Below are 20,403 nucleotides of genomic sequence, written 5' to 3'. Positions count from 1 at the left end.
TGCGAATTGACTATTTGATGCAGCTGACGGGGGGCAGTGGTGAGCTGTCGCGCACATGGGAATGCCCATCATTTCATGGGTGTTCCCATGAAAATGCTGGGCATTCCCATGGTAATTCGGCAGTGACGTGTGTGCGGGGGGTGGGCAGCTGACGTCAGCGGATGTCAGCTGCGTGCCCGCTTCCAGCACTGGGTGCCTGCAGTCCTAAGACACAATAAAGGTGTCTTAGGTCTGTGAGCACTGTAGAAATCAGCAAACTTCGAATGATTTAATCCCCACACGCAAGCTGCAAATGGATGTTTATGCTAAACATCCATTTGCACGCATGCAGGGGAACTTGCCATGCAAGTGGGGGACGAGCGGCCGTACGGGCAGCGGGCATCGATTGGATGACTTATGAGTCAACCAGAATAAGGTATGTTATGTGTAAGTGGCACTACTACTGTGGGTGTTATGTGTATCGGGTACTACAACTGCACACATTATGTATTTCACTACTACTATGCGCATTATATGTAAGTGACACTATTACTGAGGGCATTATGTGTGAGGGGCAGTACTACTGTGGGCTTGATGTGTGAAACTAGTAATGCATAAATTCATTTCTGCACATGCACTGACTGAAAAAACTCACCATTGCCCGTCTAATTCATAATCAGCCCTTATACATGGACCTTAATGGGTGGGCCATTTAGCCATGCATCGCTACAGTGTGCCGTTATGTGCATGCATCCAATGTGTCATCGGTTTCACAGTAGGAATTACTAATATTTAAATACAAACAAAATGTTCTTCACATGCAGAGAACTTTGGCAGCTAATAAAAAAATGTAAAAAAGGCTTATTCATATTCTTAAAGGTTATTATAATTTACAGTACTATGGGTTAATATCTCCATTTATTCTAATGTGCATTAGAAATGAAATGTTCTTAGCAAAAAATTATCTATAGTAAAAAAATTTGCTATATATTTATATATAGGGAAGAGTGGTGACAGTTGATCCCCACTTTGCTTGTGACAGCCAACCGGCCAAACAGTTAATGTAAGCTGTAGCAATTCAACATCAAAGGAATGGTGATGTGAACAACAGCCAATGTGTCCATTGACAGCAGAGGCGGATTTAGACCTCATGGGGCCCTAGGCAAGATACCGGCTTGGGGCCCTCCTCACTCAAACAATTCATAACACTATATTTTTGCTGCTGATTGCAGCTGGCATCGAGAGAGTAAATTGATGTGTGCACAGTCTACAGATATACTGTATGCTCATCAGCATTGCATACAAATCTGAATCATGCTCTAGGTCTTTTGGAAGTAGCCTTAATACTTGTGGCTGCCCACATACAGTGGATAAAACCATTTTGTGTGTCCAAACATTCTTGTTTTAACAAGGAATATCAAAGAAACTTTGGGAGTGTGGGCAGGTCCATGTGATGTCATAACACCTCCTGATAGCCAGGACATCTTTTCGAGGCCCCTTGGGACCGGTGGGCCCTAGACAGGTGCCTACTATAGGTTTCCTTGTGGAAAATCTACCTCTGGTTGAAAGCAATGAATAGTTCCATTTAAAATCAATATTTGGTGGAAAAACGGAGCAAATGGTTTTCCCCTCATGTGCACGGTGCTATGATTTTGGATATGCACGCACAGCTGTGACCGCTGTTTAGGATGGCCACAGCAAACCCTACTCTGCCTCTGTTGGCATTTCCTAAAGGATGGCTGGTACCTGCAACAACTAGGACTTTGCTTATAATAGCCACGTTTGAAGGGGAAAATTAGGTCCGCCCCAACTCCAGTGCCACCAGGCCTTGAGCAGGGACATGTTACCGAAGATCTTAAAAAGGAAATGGCCAAAAGGTGAAACTGAATGACAACTAACGGTACCTCACCAACTTCAGGGGAGAAGGTAAACCGAATGAGCGACTGAGTGGCAAATCGCAGGCGACCCAGTCACAAGTACAAAAGAAAATGCAAGAAAACACGATGCACGACACACAAAAAACCTGCAAACCACACAAAGTTACAGGTAACTCCCATCAGTTAAAGTAAACCAAATAATGCAGACCTGCGGCATTACTCTGGGAACCCCAGAGGAAAAGTAATAAGTGTGGACCAAAAATAAGCAACACAAGACTCTTATCCACAAAGTTGCTGATATATGAAAAAATAAGTAATACTAGGGCACCAATGTGGAGCACTTATGGTAGTACCAGAACCCGGACTGGAAGCAAACTGGAATCCCAGAAACCGATGGAACAAACTCTGCATGAATAACAGGAGCCAGAGGGAGGCAGGTAACTGCCATAAAGAGAAGCTATCACTGGCGGGGCTGTGCTGGACTGAATCCCTTAAAAGGGCCAGCCCCCCAGACCTAATGCTGCCAGCTGCGGGAAGGCACACTTGAATGCCGTCCCTCATTGCTCCGGCAACCTTTAGACGTAAGTAGTAACCTGGCCAGGTGCTGCCAAGCAGAAGTTCTGAGTAACCAGCCCCAGGGACGCGAACGCCAGACCGGACAGTGGGGCTAACGGCACTGCCAGTCAGAGTGGTTAACACACATGCGGGGTGGTGTGGGGCGGAGTTTACCTAATTACTTGGCTCTGAGTCAAAGTCCATTGATCAGATTTGAATCAGGCCCTATGTCTCTTGACAAAACTGTCTTGTGTACACCAGAAACATGCACACATGTTCTGGAATGTTGTAGAAATCAATATCGGTTGAAGTAAAAATCTCTGATCTACTGTATAGCGAGTTTCCTTGCGATTCGCAGCCTGGAACTTTACCACTTGGCTATACAGCCTTGGTGTTGGGAGCAATGATCCTGGATCATGTCTGTCAACAGCGTGTTTGATCAAGTCTCCCTCAAGTGTACTTTAGTGCACTTCCGAAAGCAAATACCTTATTCAACAAAGAAAACTCAACTTAAACGTGCAAAGTTGGGAACACACTTTCAAAGAAAGACAAATACACCAGTCACATCTGTTTTTAGTGAATATCTGTCTTCTCCAGACAACAAATTATAATGCCCGACAAAAAAGTTGCTAGGACAGCAAATCGAATATTGCGCAAAATATGTGTACAGCTGACACTAGTTAGTCCAGTTGTCTTTTTCGTGATATCACAAAATTCCATAATCACTTTCTCTAATGCGAGACTGTAACGAGGGATGATGTCTCCCAGGGGATCAACTGTCACCACTCTCCCGTATAAGAAGAAGAAGATAGAAGAAGAACATTTCTAAAACAGTTTATTGTAAAATAATTGACTTGGTTTAAATGAATTTACAAATATGGGTATGAACTTTCAATAAATGTACACAAGTTATGCAGATCAGCACTACAGATCGACACCATCAATGTTGGACAATCTGTCTGGAAATCTGGGAAAATAATTTTTAAGATCCCTGACTTGCTGCTTCTGATCGTTTTTTTTTGGTCAGAATCAGTGAATGTGGGATTTAACACATTACCTGATTCCCTGACCCCAGTGTACATAGAATTTGGGCAATGCATTGTGCCCTATTAGAACAAACAAATACTTTAGCATATACTGTAATTGATACAAATTTAGCATCATACAAGTGGTAAATGTTAAAAAAATATCTTCAGAAACCTTGTTTAGTATATTATATTTGAAAGAATACAGCAAAGATGGTGTTAATCTCATAGATCTCACTACGATTGCGTATTAGCTCTCATTATACAGAGAATTCCTTATGCCAACTAATGAGGGCAGAAAAAAAGGCTTACAATAACCAGTTAAATAAAGGCCACTTAGCACAAAGACAGAGGCAATTAGCAAGACTTGTCACTGTGCACTGTATTATTGTATTACAGCTGGTATAAAACATTTTAACCATTATTACCCAGAAAATGAAGTCACATTTCATATCCGGCTGAGCAGCAATCTAGAACAGTAACAGCACGGTGCAGAAAGCAAGCAGATGTATTCTGTCAGCAAGGAGGCATTGCTTATTGTATGGAAAACACTCAGAGAATTAAACATGACTCACCTGAGCACAGCTTCATTTCTCCTAATACACAGCTAAGAGAAGGTTATTATACGATAACATACAGTTACAGTATACTGTATGTAGTCACAGCATACCAGTTAGCTGCAGCCTTTGCCTCCTAAAACACAGACTACATGTGTGTTAAGTGATTGTCCACAAAGTGTTTTTTGTGCTACTGCTGCCATTATGAAGAGGGCAGGTAGGTCCTTATTTAGTTAATGCAGGGCCTGATTTAAGGTTCAGGATGTACTAAACTAATCCACATGTAGCTCTTCTTGTAATGTTGCTCATCACACGTGAGTGAGCACTCAGGGACTCCCCAGTCATACTGCCCAAGTACATGTAACAAAGGTTATACAACTGGCATGTATGATCCAATGCTTGTAGCACAATTTACATAAAATAATGGTTTTACCAGTAAGTAGCATGGACAGGTGATAGCTAGGAAACATGGAATAAATTGGGCCTTCATTTTACTCCTCGGCTGTCATCTGCAAGGCGCACCTTGTCCCGATTATCAGGGCCTGTCCCGCTGTCCCACCCGCGGGCGGCAGTGTCCCGCGGTGTGGGGGGTCTGTTGGGAGTCCCCCCATGTCAGCTGCTAAGCAGCGGAGAATAAACGCTGTGCGCATGCGCACAACGTCTATTCCCGCAGCCAGGGGGCTGGGGGCATGGCTAGAGGCTCACAGAGCCTCTGGGTCATGCCCCCATAGTCGCAAAATGGGGGCGTGGCCTCGCGGGAAAGCCTCGCGGGAGAGCCTGCTGGGCTCGCAAAGTTGGGAGGTATGCAGACTTGAATTTGGTAAATACGTTAACATCAGTTTATGAACCAGAAAAGGCCTTGGTTTCATGTTACACTGGTACATTTGGATGGCTGATCCCATTGTACCCATTGTAGGACAGGTTAGAAGTTGCCTATGTTGATCATTCAGATCAGGACTTTCATTTTTAAGAATGTACTAGATAAATGATTATTGGAACGGATTGGCTACCATGGACAGCTTCTCTACCTGTATTCTTTAGAAAGTGTGATCAATCTGGCCTTAAGACAGAGCGGTTCAGAAGTGGTGTTGGAGAAGCTACAGATTAAGGGCACCATTTAATGATACTATATGCTGCATGCTGGTAGCATCTTTAGTTTAGTATGCCTGTCTGCTGAGGTCCCATGCTGTTCTTCTTCTCCTCTATGGCATCTTCTGATGTGATGCTGGCATCCTAATGCTGCTGGTGATGGGTTGCTGACTATGAGCATGGGAGACGGCTCTATGAGCATGCCCATTGCGCTTTATCCTGGCTGGGACCCCACAAATCCTGTAAGACCTCCCTGAAGCTGGACAGGCCTTGCTGGGTCCTCAATAGGGGTCATAGGGCTAACATCATCTACAGATGGCATATGTGGTACAGTCATAAATAACAGTAACCACACTTACTACTGTTTGCTGAATACTATACTTACCCCTAACTGGGTTATGCCTCATTTTTAATATTGTCCCAATATGCAATGTGATAATTGATTACAAGGTTGTATCAATGGGTGTGGTATGACACTCAGACGGTCAGGAGTCCAACGGTCATAAGTCCCGATGTGACCTCCAGTGTTAAGTTAACTGACGCATTTCAGCATCATCTTACTTTACGAGAAGGGGGTAGCAGAGAGTCCCGATCACCGGACCACCAATCACCGCTTTCTGAGTAGTTGAGTATAATTTTTTAAATTTTTTATTTTTTTTATTTATTTTTTACACAGTGATCAGATTCTGTGTCCATCAGAGCCTGGGTAGGGAATTCACAGCGAGACCCATGATTCTTCAGCTGAAGCTGGCATTATCACAGGACTGAGAGAGGAAGAGAAGGAAAGAAAACTCTGGGTGGGGGCACCCTTATGTCACAGGTATTGTGTATAGATACATTACTAAAATAAGTTACTTTATTAGATATGCTCTAAAATAGATATGTTTTTTCCTAGCTATAACAAAATTAAAAATGAAAAGAAACGCTGCAAGATTATTAACAATGATAATGGGGCAAAAATAGCCTTCTAGGCTAATCAGGGACACATTTACCGATTAATTGGTATTGTGTTATTTTGGCATGATCCTCAAATAATCCTTAATTCTTACCAGGGTCTGGGTATTAGTAAGGAGGATTGAATCATAGGACCTTTTACATAAGAACCGTGTGTCCCAAGGAGACAGATGCTGCAGCAGATGAGGTGTTATACATCTATGCAGTGTAAACATATGTTGCTGTGGGCAGCTTAAGCATAATGTAAATAGAGGTGCCGGTAACTATAGCCGTAGTGGGGGAGGACATTCGGCTGTTTCACACATACACAAAAAACCCCATAAAGGTGTTGGGAGGAAACTTCCACTGGACGCATCCAGTGGTTACCTTGAAGCCGCGCTGGCTTGTAATGCGGAAGCCACGCTGGAGTGTGCCGAAATCCTTGCTGCCTCTGCTAAGCTGACTCCTGCATCTGTCCCTGCCCTCAGGCAGGGGCGCCCATGAAATGCTGGGTGTTCCTATGTCCAAGTGCCGCTGCTTCCCCATGTGCCCTTGTCCCACACCCCCCTTTGCAAGCACCACGCTAACTGTGCAGGTCGGCAAAGGCATCCACACATGCGCATACAAGAATATGCGAGTGAGCAGTAATTGACCATCGGTTCCCAGTGTGAGCACACCGGGGACCGAAGGAATCAGAATAACCCCCTAGATGCGATGTGATCTAGTACAAAACACATCGAGCACACATCTCACCCTGTGTGAGCATCTTTAGTGTTAGGCTGTGACGGTTAGGTGGGGGTTTAAGCTGTGGGACTGGAGGGTTATGGGGGGTAGGTAAGTATACTTGCATTACCACTGTCAGGAATTCCTACATTGGGATGCCAGTGTCGGTATTTTGACCGCCGGAATCCCCACAGCCAGTCATCCCTGACCTTACGCTAGGAGTGCAGCACCATTTCAATGACCTATATAACAAACCTTATGTGAGGGCACCCAGTAATGTATTGGTTTTAAATTGTATACTATAATAGCTGCTACACAATTGCTGACACTACAGTCCAGTTATTAGTATGGATTACCAAATAATTGATAGATAGATAAAGACACCCCTAGAGAGAGAAATGTAGAAACCCCTTAGAGATACAATAGACAAACTCCCTACAGAAAGAGACACATAGAAAGACACTAAGGGGGAGATTCTCTAAGAATCTCCGCCCCCCTTCGCCGCCCATCGCATATTTAATTATCGCATATGCTGTAACATATGCGATAATTAAGGCAAAGGACAGCTCTTGCGTTAAGAGCTGTCCTTTGCGGTGAGAGTCGCCGGGTCCCAGCAGGACCCCGGCGGCTCTCCCCTCCCTCCCACACCCGGCGCTGCTGCTGCTGCGCCGGGCTCTCCTCCTCCCTGCACCCGGAAGAGGATCAGTGCAGGGAGGAGGTCACAGGTCCGGGCAGCACTGCGCTGTGCTGCCCGGACACAGGTGAGGGACCGATGCGGGGCGGCGGAGGGTTGCGATAGAAGCCCGTTGGCTTCTATGGGGCATCGCCAGATTTTTCTGGCGATGCCCCTGCCGCGGTAACCCGGCGGGGGATGCTTACAGCATCCCAAAATGCGGTAAAAACCCCGATAACGGGGTTTTTACCGCATTTTTAGCTTAGAGAATCTCCCCCTTAAACTTACTGCTGCTTGTAGGAGGTCTCTCCCCCACGCTGTCTGCTCCTGTCTGTGAGCTGCAGCCTTCCCTCGAGTCAGCTCTGCGTTCAGCTTCTGATTAGCAGGGCTGACTCAGATGGGGACATCTAGTTGCACCCAGAAGTACTGCACTCAGCAGTGACACCGAAGGAAGCTCTTTAGATCAGTGGTCAGGGAACAGGAGTAAATTACCCCAAATGAGTAAAAATTAAATTCCTGGGGGTAATGGACGATCGCTCTGCCGAGACACAACCGGGCATGCATATGAATCTATATGCATGCCTGGCTGTGTCTCTGCAGCGTGACCGCCCATTACCCCCAGGAATTTCATTTAATTGTATATAGAATCTATATATAGATTCTATATGCATGCCCGGCTGTGTGTGTTATGGTACTGTAGTGTACAAGGACCTAACGCAGTGCAGTGCATCAGGCCCTTGTGTATAACACGCTTTCCTGTGCGATGCCCCGGGCCCCGCCTCCAAGTCTGCCCACTTCTTCAGTAGAGTCTAGTCATTGCTGAGCCATCTCTGCAGAGCGCAGTCTGTACTGCAGCGCTGAGTTTCTTTGCCTGATTAATGGCTTCTGTCAAGGTATACCCATCTCTAGTCTTGGGAAAAGAAATTTGCACAGACTGTCACTATATCATCTTGAAATACTGACACTAATAGTTGCCTGGACATCACATTATCAATTACCACACACAGTCTGGCAGCCATTGATGATAATGATGATTACCATGTATGGTTGTGTGTGGTACAAATTTTGTACCATTCACAGCCATACATGGTAATCATCATCATTATCATTCGCTGCCAGGCTGTGTACTGTACTAACAGGATATATCAACAATTTCACGGGGTACAGTGTGTATTACAATAATATGATTTCCTTCCTTTCAAATCAAGGGTTAAACATAAGCATATCTAAATATATTTTGGGGTACAAGGTAATAAAGTTCCCTGACCCCCGCCCTAGAGACTTTACACCCGGCCGGCTTAGTAGAGTTATAATTTGATGCAGTCTGTACTTGTTTCCTCGAACGGCGCCTAGATTTCCTACGTACGCTAACGTAGGGAAATCGCATTGCATTGCATGGGCCATTTTAGCGGCATGCGATACAATGCGATTTTTTAATGTAACTTTTTCAGTGCTCTGTGTGCCCCACTGTATTACCTATACAATCATATCATTGTAAGTCTTAAAAAGAGGTTTTATGCACCCCCCACTATCCACGCCACCCCGAAGTTTGGCGAGCAGACGCGGATTACTTTACATGTATTCTGCATCCGCTCGCCACACTTGGGGCTTGGTGGCTTGCTGCGCTCGCCACACTATATAAAAGCAACTCCACGCCGACGTGGATAGTGGGGGTATGAAAAAGTTGGAGGACGCGTTCCGCCGCCGCTCGCCACGCTTTGGGGTGGCGTGGATAGTGGGTGGTGAGTAAAACCTATTTTTAGGACATACAATCATATTATTGTATACCTAATGTAATAGCATCGCACATCCTATAAAATGGCTTGCGATTGCATGCGATTTTGCGGCAGGGGCGATGCGATGCAATACCCTGTTGCACACAGAGCAGTGAATAAATGACATGAAAAAATCGCATCGCATCGCACATCGCATGTCACTAAAATGGCCCATGCGATGCAATGAGATTTCACTACGCAGAATAGCCCACTACGCAATTAGCTTAGTGGGTGCCGTTCTAGGAAACAAGTACCGATGCAATCTGTACATAGTGTCTGCTGGGCGGTAATGATCAGGGGGAGAAGGGGGTTTCTGAGAACTCAGAAACCCCACTGCATGTGCCACTGCTGATCTTCCTGTGCCTATAGATTGTAAATGTGTATGCAATGGGCGCCTCATTTTATTCCTGGGCTATTGAGTCACTTTCTAATATTAACTGCTCTGTAGCCTAGAAATCACAATTGCATTTGCATACAAACATGAATTAGGCTCATCGACCCCTAAATGCTATAATGGCACAGAACTGCTTTCACACATTTTGTGAGAGAAAAGCAGTCCGCGTACTATGGTGTCTTTATCACTGTAGATTATTCTATGAATACTCAGCTCAGGAGTTTGTTCCTTTATTATTGATCGAAGACTATGTTAATTTTTTGTGACTTTCATTCAATCTCCAAATTACTAAAATTGCTTGAAAGCGAAGAGGGGAAATAGAGCAAAATTAGAAGTAGAGACGCAAATCCCACACAATGCCCTGAAATCCAATTTCTTTAATTTGTTGATGGTGTGCAGCTCTTTCCCACAGACAGAGAATAACAATGAGATTCATTGAACACAGAGAATTGATCAAATTGCTAATAGTTTATTCTAGATATGACTATAGGCCGACTCAGAAAATTGTTTAAAAAAAATAGTAGTAGTCAGTACAGAGAACTATTTTACCATAGAAAATTGTGCTCTCCAGCCACATTGTCACTACAAGTCCCAGCATGCACTAGCAAACCAGGAAATCAAGCAGACCAGACATATTTGGGTCAATTATTATTAACTAGTTTATTCATTGCCGTCTTAAGGGGCTCTGCTCCCTTAACATATGAATGCCTTTATTACGCGAAATATGTTTAGTATATAGTATATGTTATGTATGGTGTGAGTGAGGAAGGGATGGGTGCGTGCGTACTGCGGGTGGGGGATGGACTGGTGCGGTGTTGCCGTGGCTGGGTGCACGGGTACTGCGGGTTGAAGAGGTCCAGGTGCGGGGTTGCCGCGGGTGGGCGCATTAGTACCACGGGTGAGGAAGTGGCAGGTGTGGGGTTGCCGTAGGTGGGGTAAGGTGTCCAGTGGTGCTGTGGGTGTCGGAGGGTTGGGTGCGGGTGTGCTGCGGGTGGTGGAGTTTCAGGTGCACGGGTGCTGCATGTGGGTGGTGTGGGTGGAGAGGGGCAAGTGCGGGGGACTGCAGTTGGGTAAGGGTTGGTCAGGGTGCCACCGGTGTTGGAGGATCGGGCACATGGTTGGCGTGGGTAAGGGAGAGGTCTGGGCATGCTGTGGATGGGGGAGAGGCCATTGTGCCATCGGTGGGTGAGGGGTGGGTGTGGGTTTTTCTGCTGTTGGGGAGGAGCAGTTGTGGTGTTACAACAAGTGGATGCAGGGGTGCTGTGGGTGGTAGAGAGGCCGGTGTGGTAGTGTTCTTGATCTACGCCAGAGGACCGCCATGAGTATGGATTCCTTCCACAGATACCCATATGGATTTCTTCTGGATGGACGGATGGAGGTAGACCTACCTATGGTGTCAAGATAGGTAAGTATCTGTATGAAAGGACTGTGTATGTAATAAAGTTTTATTGTTCTAGTGTGTTTGTGTTTTTATTTAACTATTGGTTCTGCTGTGGAACTAAGAGTCCCAGCAAGCCCATTAATGGGCCACATGCAGGGACTTATGGTACTCAGTCCCAGTATGTGGATCAGGGTTGCTGGGACTCCTAGCTCCACAGCAGAACCCAATGGTTTATTCCAGTGGTTCCCAAACGGTGTGCTGTGGCTCCCTGGGGTGCCTCAGGACACTTGCAGGGGTGCCTTGGATTGGTGTTCCAGGAACAATTCAAATTATTTATGGTCAATGTAAAAGGCAAAACCATTGCTGGTGTCTGCCAATAATACTATCTGTGGACAAAACAGAAGCTGATCCTGTCCCTCACCCATAATTAAACCTACAGTATGTATGACATATACAACTATTCTTTTTTTTTAATTTCTGAATAAGAAACTTTTGGCCTAGGGGTGCAGTGAAAAAAAAGGACCCCTGCCCAGGCTGATTGGTCAGATGGTTAATGCTTTGGCGATGGGACCTTATATAATTAGTGTCCCCCGGCTGTGGCATTACCCTGCTGGCTGGTTGTGGTTCTTAAAATATGGGACACCCCTACTCAAGGGTGTAACTACCATAGGTGCAGGGGATGCAGCTGCTATGGGGCCCAGAGCTGAGAGGGGCCCACTTTACCTGTCAAAGTATCATATGCTGTATACATTTTTCAGCATTAGGTGATAAATAGGGGCCCTTACAAACTTTTGCTATGGGGCCCACATGTATTTAGTTACGCCACTGCCCCTACTCGTTTTGTCCCCTGTATTTTGGGAACCAGGACCGGCCCTTGGGCCTGGTGCTGGTTTAAAAAAATAAGGGGAACCATATTTAAATTGTTCCCTGATTTTTTAAAACCAGGACCGGCTCTTTGAGCTTAGGGCTGGTTATGCCATGGGGGGGGGAACCCCATGCCGTTTTTTAAAATTATTAATTTATTTTTCTCTTTTTTTTTTACACTGCAGCCTGCACGGATCTGCAGGCTAAAGCCAAATACATCTGTTTTTTCCAGGCATATTTTACCGCCAATTAGCGTCTGTATCCCATTAATTGCTGGTAATTACCGGCTGTATTTTAATACAGCCGCTTAGTAAATTAGGAATCACCATTTTTTGAATGGTGATTCCTATTCGTATTCTGTCAATGCATTTGTATTCGTAAATACGAATGTGCCATGAATACGAATATGAATTGTTGTATTTTTGGCATTCTCAAATAAATACGATTTTTTAATGCGTATTTGCCTTAGTAAATTTCCCCTTGAGGTTCTTTGAAAGAGGCCAAATTGTGACAGCTTGAAAATGGTCAGAGCATCTCCAAAAGGGGAGATCTTGTGGAGTGTTCCCGTTAGATTTTACTTGACTACTTCCGTTTTTATCAGCTGCTTTCCGCACCAGTGGGATTGTGCAGTGAACTGTAGTGTGATAATGGAGGGGCAGAGCTAAAAGATGCAAATTTAGCAGCACCCTTCAAATTGCACTTTAGGGGGAAATTTACCAAAATGGATTCGTAGAAAAAAGGTGTATTCGTAGGGAGAAATACACCTTTTTTTTACGAATTTGTATTTTCGGGATTCCAATCCCAAAAATACAACAATTCGTAGTCCTAAAGATGGAACATTCGTATTTGTAGTTACAAATACGAATGCCCTACACCATTGATAGGATACGACAGAAATCACCATTCAAAAGAATGGTGGTTTCTGATTTACTAAGCAGCCGTACTGACAATACGGCTGCTTAGTGGTGTGAAACACCCACGCAAATACGACAGGAAAATAGAACACCATTTTCCTGTTCTATTTGCGTTTTAGCCTGCACGGATCAGTCAGATCCGTGCAGGCTACAGTGTAAAAAAATAGAAAAATAAATAAATATAAAAAAAAACCGGCGTGGGGTCCCCCCCACAGCCATAACCAGCACCAGGCTGAAGGAGCCGGGGCCGGTAATTAAAAATCAGGGAGCCCGACAAATAGGGGCTCCCCGATTTTTAACAACCAGCCCCAGGCTCCAGGTCCGGGGCTGGTTCCCAAAATACGGGGGACAAAATGACTAGGGGTCCCCCGTATTTCAAGAACCAGCCCCAGGCACAACCAGCCGGCAGGCTAATGCCACAGCCGGGGGGAGACTTTTTATGCAAGTCCCCCCGGCCAAAGCATTAACCCTACCGACCAGTCAGCCTGGCCAGGGGCCCTGGGGGAGTGGGGACCCCCCCAATAAAGGGGTCCCCCCCCTCCAGGACTTACCTGACCAGGCTGAAGCCTGGTGCTGTCCTCGATGCCCCTGGGCGGTGGGCATCGAGCTGATAAATGGTGTAAAAAAAAGATGAACCTATTGTTTTTTACTGTGGCACTACAAGTGCCAGCAAGCTGGGACTTGGAGAACCACAAGTCCCAGCCTGCTGGGCATTAAAGGGCCCGCTGGCACTTGTAGTTCTACAGTTAAAAAAATAGTGCACAAAACACACTGATACACTTTTAAAATAAAACTTTATTACACACAAAGCCCACACATACTAATACTTACCTATCTTCTCTCCGTAGGTAGCCCTGATGTCCTGTGTCGGCGTCTTCTGGTCCTGTGTCGTCTTCTTCCTCCATGTCGACCGTCGCTGTCGCCGTCCGGATCCGACGAAATCCATTTGGGAAGCTGTGGAAGGAAACCATACTCACCTGTCCCAGCGCGACGTAGTCCAGGTAAGGGTCTTTGCAAAAAAACAAACCGATACCCCGAAACCAGCCCGGACTGACGGAGACGCACGGTGTTTACATCGTGCGGCTCCGCCTCCCGAATGCCGCTATTGGCCGCCTTGCGGCCAATCAGGAATCTGCCTCTCAGGCACTTGTAATGGTGCCGCTTCCAATAGTTTTTTTTAATGAGCTTTTATAGCCCTCTGCTTGTCCCCACCCCCTACACGCCTTCTGCTACCAGCTTTTTGCAATAGGGAGCAGGAGGTACAACTTTTGGTGCCTCCAAAATCACTTTAAACATTATGCAGCATTGAACATTTTTACATTAATACTGTATAAAGAAAATACTTATAACACAGAATATGTGTCATAAGAATCTTCTTCGTATTATTTTAACCATAAATGACAGGGGAGGCACTGACTTTCCTGCTTCCCCTGCCTCCCCTGACTGCACATCCCTGGTAACAACATCTAATATTTCTCTGCAACATTGATGGGTGGAATGTTGTACATTCTTTGAAATTATTATTTTTTTTGCTTAATGATGTTTAAAGTTACATTTAAGAAAATAAATAAGACTATGTAAAAAAGGAACAGTAATTACTAAATACACTTTTTTATTATACACATGTTAAAACGTAAAATTATTGGTAAATTTACCCCCAGACGGCTCAATTTCCCTATATACTTGGATCACTTTACCCCTAATCTGGTGTAACTTGAGACACAATTTTTTCATAAATCATATTTTCACCGCCCTTTTTTATATAAACATCCTTATTATGATTGACATCCTGAAATAAAGGTAGATGTTTCCATATTTATTCTACCTCAGTTTTTCTTGCTTAGGGGACAACATACAGTAAGTAAAAATTGGTTAATATCTACCAAAAGTGGTCATAGGCTGGACAACCAGACAATGGTTATAGGCAGCACAGGGTCCTGGGTGTCAGTCTAGCCACTCTGGTCCAAACCTACAGAAGCTACCTAGCATAAATTGATGCAAAATGCTATGAAAATAGTGTCATGACCTGCAGGCTACATAGCCACAATTTGTGGCCCACAAACACAAATTGCATCATCACCATGCCCATTGCATTGGTAAGAGTGGGCTGCAGACATTGGGGAGTGGGATACAATAGGCCACTTTTCTGGATGGCCGGGAGTGCCACCAGTATTTCTGGAGCCCCCCCACCCAACACACACATATACAGTCAATTTGCATCTGTCTCACAATCAGCCATTACAAAATATACATTTTAAGCTACTGATATAGGTATAGGTTTAACTTTAAACAAGGGCGTAAGTTCATCTCAGTCGCCTGGATGCAAGTTGTAGTTTGGGGACTCCCCACCTCAATTATGTTGTGTGTCAACATTCCCCTGTGTGTATCATCTCATAGTCCAGCAGCATTGCTTGCTGCAGTGCCAGCTGCGGGGTACCAGACAGGAGCCACCCTGTCCCCTGTTGCAGATGTTAGCAGGACTCCTGATATAGAGCCGGTTAACTACAGGTGCACCTCAGAGCTCCATTGCAAGAGCAGTGGTCACACTTGGGCCATTATTCTGGTTCACTCACAAATGCTAATTCCTTCTCAAATGGGAAAAACCAAGTCAAAAATACAAAGAATACATATAAAGAATCTTATCTTTATTATTCTAATAATTTTTATAGTCAAAACTCTGGAGTAAAAAGTCTCTGGCAGGTGGGGCAGTGCCTCCCTCGGCTACCTTTTTTGTGCATCTCTTACTAAATCTCAGCGAATCTCCAGCAGTATATACTGCTGCACGTGTGTATAATGCCCACATGTACCCCATGGCTCATAAATTGTGTGCAAATCTGGCTCTGGTACTTGCCAGGGACACCTCAGCCATTTTCCTCACCGCACGCCCCTGCTATGTTGCAGTGCAAAAATAAAGCAGTCAGTATTTTCCCTACACAGAAACTAAATATCTCACCCAAATCTAAATCTATCAGCACATGATACATCTGCCCCACCTGCAGTGCACATGATTTTGTCCATTTGAGAAGGAATTTGCCTTTACGAGTGAACCAGCATAAAGGCCTTTAATCCCGCTGTGAACCTCACAGGTGCTGCTTTACAAGCAGGGGCCCCTTCAGGGATTAGAGCCCATAGGCTGGAGCCTCCATTGCCTCTGGCAGTTATGCCCCTGGTTTTAAAGCAAACAGGTGGCAATATTAAAGGGCATGTTGCTGAATATTTGTAACACAAAAAACACATTAAATAAAAACATACAGGTAAGATAGAAACCAAGCTCCACGAAGTAAAAGACATCTGCATTTTTGCAGCTTTGCCACCAAATACTGGAATGTCAAGAGGAGACAGAACATTCACAACAGACTGGCTCTGAAACAGGTTGGGCCCTGCTTCAGTAACGATCTGCTTTATTTTCAGTGTTCAGTACTCAGATCATTTAAAGGTTTTTGATACGTACGTGGAAGAGCTGCATGAAAACAGATTTTAGAATTACAAAGGAGGTACGTCCATCTAACAGAGAGACTAATCCAAATTGTGCTGGCTTTCACTTGGCCCCCCCAGTCTGTCTGCGAGTCGTAATTGCATTTCAGCCACTCATACTGGCAGAAAAAACAGAAATGACATGAAAAGAGAACATAGAGAAGCAGAACTGGGGCCAGCTGAGAAGCAGCCAGGAGGCAGCGTATGCAGGAGTGAGGGGGGAGCTGACAATCTATGTAACCAATAGGTAAGGTGAGAAAGAGGAATTCAGCTCCTGCAGCGTGCATTGGGATCTACAATGTCAATATAAGCAGCAAATCAACTGATGTCATATATTCCCAGTCACCACCAGACAATGCCAACCTTTGTGAAGTAAGCTTTTATAATCAGTACTTCTGCAAACACATGCATGTCCTGAATTCAAAAGGCTAAATTACTAGTTTTTTAAAAGGCACGGGCGTTCTCACAGGCACAGTAAGCGTTCACAGCATCATAGACATGGTAGCAGTAGGAAGGCAGCCCCAGTGATGTGGTGCATTGTACATACACCATGGTTTTGCATGGCCTCCACCTTCAGATACAGGATCATTTCAATAGCAGTAAATACCTGGATGTCTTTGCCTATACTTCCAGGACCCGCAAGGCTTTGGTGGCGGCAAAGAAATATTAATTGGCTCAGGTGCTTCTACACCTTTCTCACCCAGAAAAAGCCATGAACATCGTTCACTGCCTGCACATGATGAATTACCTGTTTGGTTCCAACGGGCATCTAGCATGGCTGCGGTATGAGGAGGAGTGGTGTAAGCAGCATGGGCTGCATGTTATGGCAGTCAGAGTAAAGGATGTTGACATTTGGTTGAAGGTAATGTAATGCAGAACTCTTCTGAAGGTGTGAAATCCTCACCAGCCAAATGTCTCAATTCAAATGACAGAGGGTCCTTTTGTCCCATTGCAAGCAGCAGGTCCAAGTGTTGTTGTTTAACAACGGCAATTGTGGATCTGGTGCAAAGTGTTGCTTTTGACACCATTGCCTGCATTGCAGTGCGGGCTACCTAGCTAAAGCATGCCCCAAGCCTGCTGCTTCAGCATCAGCCAGTAGATCCCCCGGCATTCGCAGCACTAATTAAGGCCATTTCCCCTGTCTGGGTGGATGCCATGCACAGCTGGCTGAATTGGTACCCGCTTCGCTCTTAGTTGCAATTTTTGCTAGATGGTTTTAGCTTGGGCTTTCGCCTTCCCATTAGTGGTGACTGAGGTATCTTTAACGTCTCCTAGAAGTTTACGCACTGCCAGGGATGTTCCACACATACTGAGGGCTAAGGTGGTCAAGGAAGTGCAGCTACTGTAGGTTGCATGGCAGGTTCGGATCTAGGCATAGAAGTAGATACTGTGGCTGGCTGCTGCAATTTGTCATTGGACAAGGTCAGGGCTGGATTAAGCCTTGGGGGGCCGGGGTCACTTTAGACAGGGGGGCTCCCTTCCACTTGTCATTACTGGTCGCAAACTGCACGGGAGAATATTACACTGTCAAAACACAGAGTTAAGGCAGTATAAACTTGGTCAATGGGTAACTGCAGGGGGAGGGGGAATTAATATAAACATAAATATACAGATGGAGCCGGGCTTGTCTTTGCAGGGGATGGCGATGACGACGCCAGCCGCCATCCCCCGGCACCCGCCATCTGTATCTGCGAAAGGGGACGCGCGATGCGCATGCGTCCCCTTCCGACGGCGCTTCCCCCGGGTCCCCGACGGCTTGTCGGCGGTCACCCGGGGTCCCCACCACCTCCCCACACCCCCCCTAACCCTGTCCATCTCCCTGAAGCGGAGACGGACAGGTTCCCGTGGCCCCGCCGCACGTAAACTGCGACGCCCGTGCGCGTGAGACACACGCGCGTCTCAGTCAGATGGAGAGCCGGGCTGCTGGCAGATGCGCAGGGCCCTGAAGAAGACCGGCGAAGCGTACGCCGGCTGACCAGGCCGTGCGGACGTTCCTCTCACCTTATCTATTAATTATTATCACTAATTGTGACTGTATTTGCTAGTCCTTTTCAGGACTCTAATGTGATTAGATTCCAGATTACCTATCGCCCTAGCTAACCGCTGTGTGCAATACCAACGGCGCTGGGTGAGAAGGTGGATGTACGCCAAGCCGGCAGCACATGAACTCCCCCACAGGGAGAGTCTGTGACTAGCGGCAGCGGCAACACCGGATAGAGACGCTGGTTCCAAACAGTGATATTTTCTATGCACGCATAAGCGCAGTATACAGAAATTGCATTTATTAGGCATATAGCCACTGTGCAAGTTATCTGTACTATAGCTGCCATTTGCGGTGCTATGAAACCGTGCATCTATCTACTCCAGTGATATGGACATTCACCCCTTTCACTAAAGATAATAATTATAAGTGGAGTTGCATGATCACTGCATACAGTTCGCAATCATTATCTGATAAACACAGTCCCCTTTTAGACCCAATTGGTTATCAGAAGGATCATTATTTAATTGTGTCAGATTCATATTGATAAGATAATTAGAGTGAGAAGCCGCACGTGCCATTTTTAAATTCACACTTGTGTCTCACTTGTATTTATGTTATATGTTTGTTCGTTATATTTCGCAGATTTTTAACTGAATAAAGATTAAAAGGTATATTTTATGTCTCATGATTATAAATGGTGCACCACCATAAGACAAGCTACTCTTTCTTCTTTGTATTAAAGTCTGAACTTTTTGTCTGTGGGAGCACACCCCTGAATATTTACTAACTACGTACTAAAGTAACCAATAACCTACTGAGAGGGGGCCTAATTTGTATAAACAAACACTAATATACAACTCCCAGTCTTGTGCAGTGGATTACCCCACCTAACCTACCCTCTCATTGTTGGCAGGTTATATGGCAGGAATAACTGCTTTGGCAAGCCAGTCTGTGGCTCCTGCCATGCTGGAGAAATATTGGGCAGCTTTCTGATGGCAGGAAGCTTTTATTTTGCGAAGGTTGAATGAAGGTAAGTCCTCTTTTCATTTGAAATTAGACTTTATCCGGCTTGTTTCCCCATCATTTTGTTTTTCTATGGTTAGACTCAGACGTTATAAGCCATTATCATGTGGCCTTACACTGGGCTATTAAGCCCAGACATATATGTTATTGCTTATGGGATGGGTTTGGGAATGTGGTTCCCCCTGTGTTGGTAGGGCTGGTCTGCTCCAGGTCAGCACACCCTAACACTTTATTAACTCTTATTTTTCCTATCACATTGTATATATTTTGTATTTTAATCCCACCTTCACTTCCCTACATAGCACTTATGTGCTTCTTATTAACCCTTACTAATTTTCATTTGTGTGCTGCCCTGGAGTACTCAGCCTGTGTCGGCATATTGGGGGCCCACACCCCAGACCCATACCCAGTATTAGGGACCCCCAGTGACAGAGAGGCCTTGACGCACGGCCTGGGGGCTTAGCCCTATATCTGCAGATATATGCAACCAACATCTCTGTATTATCTGATTAATATGTAGTTATTTTCTCATTCAGTGTGCAATTGGGATACAAAATGTTTTTTTCCTAGACAGAATTACCCCTCCCTTTTGGCACCTGAATGACACACCTCTGATTGAGCAGCTTACCAACCAAAATGTTGTGCAGTTGAGAGGCATAGATGGGTCAGCATTAGGAGGGATTGCTGACACCTGAGTGCCATTGGAGAAGCCAGGGGTATCTCCAGGTAAGCTGGCTCTCAGACGTTATAAGCCATTATCATGTGGCCTTACACTGGGCTATTAAGCCCAGACATATATGTTATTGCTTATGGGATAGGTTTGGGAATGTGGTTCCCCCTGTGTTGGTAGGGCTGGTCTGCTCCAGGTCAGCACACCCTAACACTTTATTAACTCTTATTTTTCCTATCACATTGTATATATTTTGTATTTTAATCCCACCTTCACTTCCCTACATAGCACTTATGTGCTTCTTATTAACCCTTACTAATTTTCATTTGTGTGCTGCCCTGGAGTACTCAGCCTGTGTCGGCATATTGGGGGCCCACACCCCAGACCCATACCCAGTATTAGGGACCCCCAGTGACAGAGAGGCCTTGACGCACGGCCTGGGGGCTTAGCCCTATATCTGCAGATATATGCAACCAACATCTCTGTATTATCTGATTAATATGTAGTTATTTT

General features: G+C 45.3%; 1 long non-coding RNA gene across 1 annotated transcript in view; it reads left to right on the top strand.

The window, feature by feature from the left end:
- The window catches only part of LOC146058972 (uncharacterized), a 74,559-nt gene extending 68,663 nt beyond the window's left edge, over window positions 1-5,896 (top strand). Inside the window, exon 3 of the long non-coding RNA XR_014470073.1 lies at window positions 5,759-5,896. This is a non-coding gene — a long non-coding RNA (uncharacterized LOC146058972). The remainder of the gene's footprint in view (window positions 1-5,758) is intronic.
- Window positions 5,897-20,403: the final 14,507 nt, after the last annotated feature.

Source organism: Crinia signifera, chromosome 2 (assembly GCF_055691185.1).
Source record: "Crinia signifera chromosome 2, ASM5569118v1, whole genome shotgun sequence".
Classification (NCBI taxonomy): Eukaryota; Metazoa; Chordata; class Amphibia; order Anura; family Myobatrachidae; genus Crinia; species Crinia signifera.
This window is presented reverse-complemented; position numbering and strand designations above follow the sequence as displayed.